Raw genomic sequence first — 12,571 nt, 5'->3', positions numbered from 1 at the left:
AAGGGAAAAGACATAGTTTTGTGTATGATTTTTAAGTGTATTAATTTATTTTGAGACAGAGAGAGAGAGAGAGAAAGAGAGAGATAGAGAGGTGGGGGGGGAGGGGCAGAGAAAGAAGAAGAAACAATCCCAAGCAGGCTCCATGCTGTCAATGCAGAACCGGTTGTGGGGCTTGAACTCATGAACCATGAGATCATGACCTGAGCGAAGTCAGATGCTTAACCAACTGAGCCAGCCAGGTGCCCCGGTTTTATGTATGACTTTTAAGTGCTCATGTTGGCTGCAGCATAGGGGATGGATTCAAGGTGGGCCAGAATAAGAGGGAAGACCCCTGGATGGCTAGTGCAAGGCTCCAGGAAGCCAACGGTGGCTGGTGGGGTGGAGAAGGCTGGTGGGTTTGAGTTTTAGTTGGCCAGGCTAAGTGGCGCGTTGGATGTGGAGAGTGAGTGGCGGGAAGGAGACACTGAGGGTGACTCCCAACCTATAAAGGTTTTTGTGTCCCCTTCACTGCCCTCAGCCCTCATCCACCTCTCAACGCATCCTCACCTCCAACCTGTCATCCACGTGGCACTTGTGTTCAGCAAAAATGCTGTGACACAAAAGGACAGCCTCTTCTTCCTTCCCTGGAGTTTGGTCAGACATCTGACATCCGCACTGAGAAAGTGGAAAACTGAAGGAGAAAGCACAGACCGTGTGACCGAAAACACTGATAAGGAACTTAACCATTTGGCTTATGACAAGTTGACAAGCCACAACTCCAGGCCCTAATGACAGCCTGTATCAACGCATATTCTTTTTGACAACTGCATTTACAACAAAAATTCATCACCCAAATATTAACATAATATTAAATTTTAAATCATATTTAAAAATTAAATGCTAATGATTCTAATTTATCACGCAAACATTAAATAATAATGATAGCCATTTGTCCTAGAAACATAATGGTCTCTAGCTTTAACTATTTCTAAAGTTATTCTGCCCATTCTATCACTGTTCTCTGGTCCAAACTCAGATGATGCCCTAGTGCCAGAAATTGCACCAACCCATAAATCAGACAGACAAGTACAACAGACTGTCTTTGTAATGGGTTCTGAAGCATGCCAGAGAAGCCTGTATTATAGCTAGAGTAAACTTTAAATTGCTGTTTTAAAAGAGAAAACAAAGCGGGGAAAAATGACTCCTGGGTATCTGGCAGAAGCAACCAGGAGGAAAGACGGAGTTAGCATTTACTAAGCACCAACCAAAAGGGGGCTGATTAAAAAGGGATAAGCAAGTTTCAAACATGTTGAGTTTGAGACGCTTCGTGAGATGCCTGGGTGGGGCGATCAAGTTGGCATCTGTACATAAGGAGCTGAAATTTGGAATAAAAATCCAAGCTGGAGATAGAAAACAAGTTGAAACTGTGGGAATGTAATTTACATGTAAAACCTTGTTAGAGTACACAATTTCGAAACAAAGTAAGGGTAGAGTGAATCAAAAGAAAGCCCAGGTCTCAATCCCGGGGAACTCATACACTGAGAAGCAGAGCTGAGAGAAGGTGCAGAAGACAATGAGTGGTGGTGACTGACAGATGAAAAACAGGATTGGTGGTGTCATGATATCCAACAAGAAAACAATTTGCTCCCCATTTGTTTTTAGGTTCTCAATTGTGGTAGCTAACTCGCCCCTCATTTGGCATGTTCTGGGTACTAATCTTTCTCCATTTTCTGCTACCCTATAAATATTCATGCTGCACTAACTGCTCACTCTCAGGTTGTGTTGCAGGCAAGGTGAATTATGTTGGGCCTTTGTTCTGGAAAACAAATGAAGGTAAGACCCAAGGGGCTGCCAGGTGGTCTAAGAGAAAACTTACAGTCATAAAATCTGCTTTCAAATAGCCTCCATACACAGACCCCAAAATATAACCTTCTCCTTGATTGAGGAGTTGATGCAGGAGAAGGACTAAAAGAGAGATGTTAGAAAACAAAGAATAAAATATAAGAGAAAGAGAGAGAGAGAAAATTGCTTTAGAGGGATATCTCTTCTACCAGATTTTCATCATTAAAATCTCCACCAGGTTTTTAAATCTTTAGGTGCAGCAATGGCTAATTTGGAAAATAATGATCACGGTTGCATCACTATGCTGTACAACTGGAACTAAGGTAACATTGTGTGTCAACTACACTTTAATTAAAAAATAAAAATAATGATCTCAATTTGGCAAACAACCTAAGGTCAGTGAAGGAATTTAGAAGGCCTCCACTTGCTGCAGGGAAACTTAGAAAAGGGAAACTATCAGTTCAAGATTCCCCTTTGCTTTAAAAAGAAAACTAAACTAGGTGCCTTGGTGGCTCACTCTGCTGAGTGTCCTACTCTTGATCTCAGCTCAGGTCATCATCTCACAGATGTGGGATCAAGCCCTGCATCAGGCTCTGTGCTGAGCATGGAGCCTGCTTGAGAGTCTCTCTCTCTTTCTGCCCCTCCCCTGCTTTAGCGTGCTCTCTCTCTCTCTCTCTCTGAGAAAAAGAGAGAGACAGAGAGAGGGAGAGAACTAGACCATTCAAATCATTTCCAGAAAGGCCTTAAATTTTTTCCAAAGGCAAGCAAAATTGTACTGACTTGAATGTTTAAGTGATATTCTTGTAGTTAGTATGCTGACAACAGGTCAAAGATATTGTACAGTTGAATTATGATGTGAAATATGCATCATTAATAATTGTTGGAAGCTTATATGCACAATATTTATATACATTTCATACTCAAGAAAGTAATTTCAATTATTTTAGATGTCTTTATTGTTATATTTTTTTCTTTTTGACATCAAAGATTATATCTATGGTTTATTTCATTGTACATCTTAAATCAGGAATTCAACTCCAGATTATAACACTGTTGCTCTTAAAAAAAAAAAAAGCAGTTAATAATATGGACTTTAGGATTAGCTCTATACTTGGGACTAGTTTCTACAACTCACTAGATAGATGATGCTGAGCCAGTTACCCAGCCTCTCTAAGCCTTAAAATCTGCATCTGTAAAATGGGTATGTAAAATAGTACCTCATGGAACTGTTTCAAGGATCAAATGAGGAAAAGCATACGACACACTCCGCTACTTAATTTATGTTCCTAATCACAACTTTTTACTGCCTTTCTAGTATATGCCTTTATAAAATGATCCTTTGTGCAAAAGTGATACATTCCCTTGGAGACCTCACATTGCATTGGGCAAGAAAGTAGGGCATACAGTATTGTCATCGCTGATATCAAATAGAGTTCTGATATTAATCATTGGAGGATATATTGGAAAAGCACTGGTTATTCAGGTAAAGTAAATCCTTCAGATTTCTGGGTAGGAACATGAGCAAAAAGAAAGTTAACATGGTGTTGATAGTCACTCTGAAGGTCAAGAACACCCTCCCCTCCCCAGCTTTGCATTACTGGACATGGAGAAAAAGTATGCCCTCCTTTCTTTTCCTTTTTTTAAATATTTTTAGTCAGTAACATATCTTTGAAAGGTGATAGAGGAAGCCCTGAGCATCACAAGAGAGTATATATGGGCATCATTATCGGAATGTGATGATAGCAAATATATGGCCATATACATAGACTAGGAAAAAGAAAAAAAAGATAATTCAGTTTAAGTCCAGGAGTTTTACCAAAAAATCTGAACATTTTACTAGTTTAGTTTTAAAGACGAGTAAGTTAAGACTCAAAAAGATTAAGCAACCTCTGCAAGACATTTAATCAGTAAGCAATATAATTGACATTTCTACCTAAGTATTTCTCATCTTGGCACAAGGAAGGAGACCCCCCCCCCAATTCTTCACCATCCCTTTAGCCACATCCTTTGCATGTAGCTTCCTAGATCCTCCCATTATGTGGATGAAGTATATTTTCCCACCCCTTCCCATTGGGTTCAGCCATATGACTTGTGCCCAATAGAGCAAAAGGGAAGTAACTATACACCAAGCTCCTCGGAGGCTTTGCTTATTTACCACTTGCTTTGTTGGACCTCCATGAGTAGTACATATCCAGCCTCACTGGTCCCAAGAGGAGGACAAGATACACATAGAGCAGAGCCCACCAAGCCTAATCTCCCACCCAACCCAGAGTTGGTTTGTAGACATAGGAGCTACAATATTAAATGATTGTCATTGCTGGCCACTGAACTTGGAGGTCATTTGATTTGCAGCAATAGCTACCCAATGCAAATGCTACCAACAGACTGAGCTTGACATTATTCATGTCACTCTCATGAAAAAGTTGTTCTGTAGTTACCAGGATGGTAACACAGAAGATCAACCACAAATGCCATCTTTGAGAAAGTTATTAAAGGTATTGCTGAAAAGTCAAAAAGGTTCAGTGGGATTTTTGATGCCTTATATATAAAGAGAAGAAAATCTGCTTCTGATTTTCCCGGACTGAGGCGTACTGTCTGCTCCATCAGCACTTCCAAAGTCCAACCAGCCCACTCACGGATGGCTTTCCTGAAAGTTCCATCTTTTATTTTATCTTCCTCTGAGCCACTTATGACTTTCAATTCCAATTTTCTGAAGCAGACTAGGTCTTCATTATTTATGGGAGCCTGTTATTTATGAAGCAGTCTCTTGAACATAGATGTCACCTCCAAAGTATTAAATAATAATTGTGGTAGCTTTCCATCAGTAGCATTCTGAGCCAGATGCAAAGCTATTTATTCAAAGTGAAGCCTATGTCATTAATCAACAAGTCCCCAAATGACTGTCTCCTTCTATGTTCACCCTTCTCTATCATCCCTTGTGTAGTCTACTTTTTCAGGTTTACGATAAAACTGCAGTGAAAAATTAGGATAATAATCTCTGGGGGGATAAAAAGTACTGGTGCTCTTCCTTAGAAAAACTACCACTGTAAGATGGTAAATAGTTAATCATCAGGTGTATGATTATTTTTTCTTAATTTAACTTGCTATGCAAATTTCCATAGATGTATGTAGATAAATGCATTGATTTGTTTTGCTATTCCTAATAGATTGTGAGATTCTTAAGGATAAGACTATGTATGACTTCTCCCTCTCTTGTGGCCCTAGTGTCTATCAGTGCCATGAACATAATAGATGTTCAATGAACATTTGGTAAATGAATGAATAAATCCTCACTCTGTATTGCTCAATGTTCTTACAGAAGCAATTCTCTTCAGTCATGCTTACCAAGTGAAATACTCTGCAAAAGCACGGTGCCGGACTCACAGGGGCTGCTATGTTTGTTAAACACATTTCTTACCCTCAGGGCAGCACTCTCAGAGAGGTAAGGGCCAACAGCTGTGTTAAAATCACTAACCTTCAGGCAGAAGTACCAGAAAATATTCCTTTCCATGTGTCCCCATTAGCTGCAAAATTAGCAACTCTCTGATGGTGCAGAAGTCCCTTCTTTTACCACCATTTTCTCTCCCTCCTTTGCCCTAATCCGCCTCTTGATCATACACAAAAATCAGGAGTTGTTTGGATAATATTTATGTATATAACTTTTTCACTCAACAATTTGGCTCTGAGGGTGATCCTCACAAAATAAATGAAGAAAACCAACGTGAGTTCTCTCTGGATCACTGTTACCTATGTCTATGTATGTTCTTAGGTCCATCTAAAAGAGTGACTCCTGAAGGCCCTTTCAGGCACCCTTTGCTAGGACAGCTTCAGTCACCTCCTGCTCTCACTCTTTCTGGCTACCCTCATTCTGTTCGATGTCCCATATTGCACCAGAGTGATCGTTCTAAAATGCACTTATTCCTCTGTTTGAGAACTAAAGTAGATCACATTTCCAAGAGCAGTGGTTGTTAACTTTTTATGGAGGACTCTTCCTGCCCCACCAAAATATCCATGTGCATAAATCCACTAACCATCACATGCAATTTTAGATGTTCCTTGGATCCCAGGATTAAGACCTTAGAGCCCAGGGAGATAGTTCTGCTCCTACACAGAACATCCAAGGTCCTCCACAGTCTTCCCAAACTATGTTTCTAAGCCATCACATCTTCCCGAATTCTCCTGACAAAATTCCAGATAGATTTATCACCAGAATGCCTTTCCCATTTACATTTCCCAGTTAGGAAACTGAAGTCAGAAGCTCTGGATTCCAAGTAGCTAAGGGACTTCATAAATCACACTCTGAAGTTCACTTTCCACATGCAAAAACTGTCAGAGCTGGTTTAGATCTGCATTTCCCAGACTGTGATACACAAACCACTGGTTTTAGATGATACACGGTTACTTTTTATTAGAAGAATTGTGTGTTTGCAGAGAGCAGATTAGTGTTTTCCAGAGGTGGGGTTTGGGCGGGGGCGGGGGGGGGGTGTGTGTGTGAAAGAAACAGGAGAAAGAGGTCTAAAGGTACAAACCTCCAGTTATAAAATCAGTAAGTCATGAGGATACAATGTATATAGCATGGTAACTATAGTTAATAATCCTGTATTATATATTGAAAGCTTCCAAGAGAGTAGATCTTTAAAGTTCTCATCACAAGGGAAAAAAGTATGTAACTATGTGTAGTGATGGATGTTAACTAGACATATTCTGGTAATCATTTCATAACACAAACATATCAAATATATTATTATGTTGTATACCTGAAACTAATATAATGTTATCTGACAATTATAGCACAATATAAAATTTAAAAATTATTTCAAAAAGAATAGTGCATTTATTTTAATGCAATTTGGGGACATACATTTATTTATAAATTCTGTATTTTTAAATTTGTAATATAAATTTAATGTCATATCTAAACTATAATGTACAGATATTATTACACAGGACAAAAATAAGTGTTAAAAATAAGTTTATCTGAAATCTATTTAAATACATACAAAATACATAATAGGTGATATAAAGACACTGCACAAATTAACAAGATCATAGGCAAATCTGAAGATTGAGGGGCACTGGACCAATTGATCTCCAAAGCTCATCTCAGTTATCAGCCATGATAGTTCCTTAGAGCCTTCAAAGAGAACTTGGCCCCAGAGCTGAACATAAGCTACTCTCTCCAAACCAATAAGGAAGATCAAAGAGCTGCCTGTTTATTCTCAACAAGAAAAAAGGGTGAATTAAAACAACAACAACAACAACAACAACAAGCAAGACATTTTCCATTTTTAGATGGAGTCAAAGTGATTTTACATGAGTTGCCCAAAATCTATCAGAAGAGTATTTCCAGGAACAGAACACAGATCTTGCTCCCTTGGGACTGACATGGACAGTTTTGTTGGGACCAACCAATGGCAGAGTTATGACTCAAAACATAAATGAGCACAAATTTCTTTCTTAATGACTAACATATACACATTCAGATTCAGATAGAAACTGCAGCTGCTCCCTCCAACTACTCCAAGTTTGATGAACAGATGGCAGGCTTCCTCTGGGAATGGAAAGATTTAGGGCTGCCTCATAGATAGAAATTGCATAGAGTTAGAACAACAGGAGCAGTGGGTGTTAGAACTACAAATGCATTTAAGAACTATGACAAAAATGGTCTGGGTCCTATGTGCTGTACATTATTCATGGCTATGGCTGTTTTATATTTAAAATATTGATGATTCAGAGGCCAAGAACCATCCCACCTGTATATACATACATACACACATACATACATAATGACTACCGCACCCAAAGAGATGAAAGTTTCTTCTGGATTATATTTCCCCCCCTAATTTAAACATAATCATCCTAACATCTTCATCTTTACATAAAACTAGGTTCTAGGAACTGGAAGCTGTTTCCTTCTTCAATGGCAGTCTAAACAATTGTTTTGTTATATGATGTTATCCCATAATGTAAAATCGAACCAAAGAGAGAAAGAGAGAATTACTGTTTTATAGGCATAGAGTTTCAGTTTTCAAGGATGAAAAAGTTCTGGAAATCTGTGGCACAACAATACAGATGTACTCAACACTACTGAATTGTACACTTAAAAATCATGTTAATTTTTTAAAGATCACGCAAACTAGGAAGTGTTGGATGTAAATTCTGAAGAACCTCCAACAATTGTGGATTGAATTAAACCCTGAAAGAGCAAAAGAAAGGGAAGTAAAGAAAGTATGTGGTGTACATTTAAAGATGCCTCTAGCTAATGCCCCTTAGAGAGAAGCCCATTGAGAGGAACATAAGGCAGCTAATGCTTAGCAATGAGTAATAGAAATTGTCAGGAGAAACAAAGGAACCCCTTTCAAGGGATGTAAAGAATCACATACCAAGAAAGTCTACTTATATGAGAGGATGGCTTTGATAGTAAAATATGGACCAGATGATAGTAGCCTTAGTGGAGGGATAATGAACAAGGTGGAAATGTACAAATGAGGTCATTTAACCACAAGTTCGATGATAGCACCAAGGGCTCATCCCTTCTAGCCCTTACTATCTCCTTCCTCTTCACCCAATTCCTTATCATTTGTAGTTCTCATTTCTAAGAAAAAAAACCAAGGCATAATTGTTAATGAGTTGAGAGTCAGAAACCTTAGATTCTGGCCTTTTCAACTGTGATTAACCAGTGGTTCCCTTTGACAGCTCTTTCTCTCCATCTCCTCATCTCTGAAGTGAGAACCGGACACCCGTGGGTCTAGAATCTCTTCCTGCATCAATAGGCACTCACTGGCAAGATGAAGAACATTAGCAAAGCTTGTTGTAATATTCGGTTCTCTGCCTCATCCCCTCTACCTGAATAACATGCCACCTGACACTTCGTAGGGAAGAGATCCCGAAATTATACCTGGGGGGGAGATGGACCTATTAAGTGTTGCCTGGGTTTTAGGCATTGAGAAAAAAATGAAGTTTGGAAAATAATATAGCTTAAATACTATAGATAACCTGGTGAAGAGGGAGCAATAGAAAAAATGTAGACACCTCAGTACAAAGAACTCTTAAAACTCAATAGTAAGAAAACAAAAAACCCAATTTAAAAAAAAAAAGGACTCAAAGACTTTAGCAGATGCCTCACCATAAAAGACACACAGATGGCAAATAAGCATATGAAAAGATGCTCCACCTTGGATGTCATGAAGGAAATGCAAATCAAAACAACAAAGAGATATCACTACACATCTATTAGAATGGCCAAAATCTGGAAGACTGACACCAAATGCTGGTGGGGATGCACAATGGTACAGCCACTATGGAAGACAGTTTGGCAATTTATTACAAAAATAAACATTCCTTTACCACACAGCCCAGCAATCCCACTCTTTGGTATTTATCCAAAGGAGTTGAAAATGTATGTCCACACAAAAACCTGTGCACAGATGTTTATAATAGCTTTATTCATAATTGCCAAAACTTGGCAGGAACTAGGATGTCCTTCAGTAGGTGAACAGATAAACAAACTGTGATAGATCCAAACAATGGAATATTCTTCAGCATTAAAAATAAATGAGCTCTTGGGATGCCTGGGTGGCTCAATTGGTTGAGTGTCCAACTTCAGCTCAGGTCATGATCTCACAGTCGGTGGGTTCGAGCCCCATGTTGGGGTTTGCACTGGCAGCTTGGAGCCTGCTTCAGATTCTGTCTCTGTCTCTCTCTGTCTTTCTCTGTCTCTGTCTCTGTCTCTCTCTCTCTCTCTTTGCCCCTCCCCCACTCATGCTCTCTTTCTCTCTCAAGAATAAACATTTAAAAAGTCTTTAAAAAGTTAAAATTAAAAATAAATGAACTATCAAGCCATTAGAAGATATGTAGGAACCTTAAATGCATATTGCTAAGTGAAATAAGCTACTCTGACAATGCTACATACTATAGAGAAAGGCAAAACTATGGAGACAGTAAAAAGATCAGTGGTTGCCAGAGGTTGGAGATGTACAGAGAAACAAATAGGTAGAGCACAGGATCTTTAGAGCAATGAAAATACTCTGTATGATACTACAACAGTAGATACATGTCATTATACATTTGTCCAAACCCTTAGGATATACAATACTAAAAGTAAATCATATTATAAACTGTGGACTTTGAGTTCTAAGGATGTATCAATGTAGGTTCATCAATTGTAATAAATGTGCCCATCTGGTGGGAGATGTTGATAATGTGGGGAGGTTATGCATGTGGGGGAGCAGGAGGTATACGGGAAATCTCTGTACTTCTGCTGGTTGCTGTGAACCTAAAACTGCTCTTAAAAAAATTGTCTTAGTGGCACCTGCATGGCTCAGTTGGTTAAGTGACTGACTCTTGATTTCAGCTCAGGTCATGATCTCACAGTTCGTGAGATCAAGCCTTGCATCAGGCTCTGCACAGACAGCATGGAGCCTGCTTGGCATTCTCTCTCTCTCTCTGTCTCTGTCTCTGTCTCTGTCTCTGTCTCTCTCTCTCTCTCTCTCCCTGTCTCTCTCCCTCTCTCTCTCTCTCTGACCTTTCCCCACTTATGCTTGCTCTCTCTCAAGAATATATTAATTTTAAATTTGTCCTAATAAAATTTTTAAAGAATAAATGAACAAGGTTACCTTTGAAAACTAATAAACCTGATCATTATGGTGAATAGAAAAGTAGACGAATTTGAAAATGGAGGAGTCTAGGAGCCACAATATGGTTCTAAATTGGAGGAAATGAAGTCATTTAACAGAAGTACCACAGGTAGAGCTATCTTAGCTGACATATAACCCAAGACAACAAATGGCAAGCAGAACAAGGTAAGACAAATTGATATTTCTTAGGAAACTTGGAGCAAATTCTTTTTAAAAACATTCAAGACATAACATTACAGAGTTTATAAGATCTGGCTCTCTCAATAGATTAGATATCTTGAGTCAGGAAATCAGTATAATCACTAACAAATTAAGATCATTACTCTATCCCTTCTTTTTAATTGCTATTATTTTTATTATATTCTAAAACTCAAGAAATTTTAAATGTTTTAGTTGCATTTGGCTTGTAGCCAAATTTACAGCAATTATTTCCTCTTCTGTAGTTAGCTTATTTTGGTGCTTCCTCTTAGTCTTCCTATTCTTGACCTCCTCCTTTTGATCTATTTCTCAGTCAGAGAATATAGTCAAGTAAGTTTCTCAAGAAAGATATGCAAATGAAATAGCTTTGGAGTCCATGGACATCACAGAGAGTCATTTTGTGGTCTTTATATACAAAAGACATCCTGACTGGATGTTTCTTCTTTGATCACAATATTTTCTCCCAAAATTCTGTAGCTGCCCTCATTATGCCTTAGCATTTTGGGTCTCCAAAGAAAATCACCCGAGAAAGGCATCATTTTTGTTCCCTTTTTTTGTATAGTGTTTTGTCCACTTTGTTGCTTGAGAAATTTTTTCCCCAGTCCTTTATAATCCATGAAAATTGAGAGAATGTGGCTACTTACATAAAAATAAGCTTCTCCTCAAACAGAATGTATTATATATATACTTATGTATGTTCACCGTATAAATTTTACTGACAAGTAAGATACATCGCACACAAATGATAAATAATAATAAAATATATAATCCTCTTTATTTTAAACCCCATAGAGCTAATTAATTCTCATTGAATGTTTCCTTGATTTTTACTGAACTCTTGTTATGTAGACACTCCATGGTTGCAGTCAAGAAATTGGGGTGATCGTCACATGATGTTGGTTGATAGTTTCTTTTACATTAACAAGAAGAAAGGGAAAAACTTACATTAGAACTTCACTCATCTGTCAGTGACCTGAGTGAATTCTTTTTTTAATAGATAATTTTTGAATAGTGGAAGAATGTTTCCTCAACTTTTCTTTTTTGCTATTCACTTTTAGGTTTAATCTTTGTTATTAATGTTGCAGTCTAGACAAGCAGCAAAGTAAGAGACGAAACCCTGATTTGTAGCATTGATACCAATGGTGTAAATACTCCCACTATGGATGATTTAAGATCGCCACTGCGACATCACTGAGCAAAGAGTTGGGAAGGGATGTGCAGACACACCGTGTTATATAATATTTCCTCTGTACAACAGATGTCAATAACCTTAAGGGCACAGATTACAGTAAAATAACTATGGAGTGATAAGTTTTGAGTATCTATTACCTTTATTTTTAATATAATTTACTTAACTGTAACTTTATCACTTCATTTTTAACAATGGCTATGTTTAACGACCAGCTCACAGAATTTCTGAAAATTTAAAAAGCAGCTCTCACAAGCTAGTGTGAGGTTTTTCCAGCATGCCATTGACTGTGGCCCTATGCTGGGCAGTGAGCACTGACTTCGCCTGGACTATGGGGAGTCAAATCAGGCTACACCTGTCTCGTCTCCCTCTTTCCCCATCCCCCAATCCACAGCTCAAGCTCTCTTTCTCATTCTTTCTCAAGTTCCCAAGAATTTTTCTTTGATCATGACTTTTGCTCTAGTTGCTTGTGTTTTTTTCCCCCAAGGAAGACTTATAATTCTGAAGATAAATCCCAGAATCTCTACTTCCAAGTCAGAAATACTCACTTTCATAATGTTTCTTTCTAATTTACTTTTTAGGGGGGTACCTGGGTGGCCCAGTCAGTTGAGCATCCAACTCTTGATTTCGGCTCAAGTCATGATCCCAGGGTCAAGGGATCGAGCCCCATGTTGGGCTCCACATGGAGCACAGAGCCTGCTTGAGATTCTCTTTTTCTCTCCCTCTG

The 12,571-nt window shown here is 38.5% G+C and overlaps 1 long non-coding RNA gene across 2 annotated transcripts in view; it reads right to left on the bottom strand.

Annotated features, from left to right (window-relative positions):
• Nucleotides 1–276: 276 nt before the first annotated feature.
• LOC113597444 (uncharacterized) overlaps nucleotides 277–12,571 on the bottom strand; it is an 83,453-nt gene continuing 71,158 nt past the window's right edge. For both annotated transcript variants that reach the window (XR_003418280.2, XR_008296273.1), the window contains exon 9: nucleotides 277–654. This is a non-coding gene — a long non-coding RNA (uncharacterized LOC113597444). The remainder of the gene's footprint in view (nucleotides 655–12,571) is intronic.

Source organism: Acinonyx jubatus, chromosome B1 (genome assembly GCF_027475565.1).
Source record: "Acinonyx jubatus isolate Ajub_Pintada_27869175 chromosome B1, VMU_Ajub_asm_v1.0, whole genome shotgun sequence".
Lineage (NCBI taxonomy): Eukaryota > Metazoa > Chordata > Mammalia > Carnivora > Felidae > Acinonyx > Acinonyx jubatus.
This window is presented reverse-complemented; position numbering and strand designations above follow the sequence as displayed.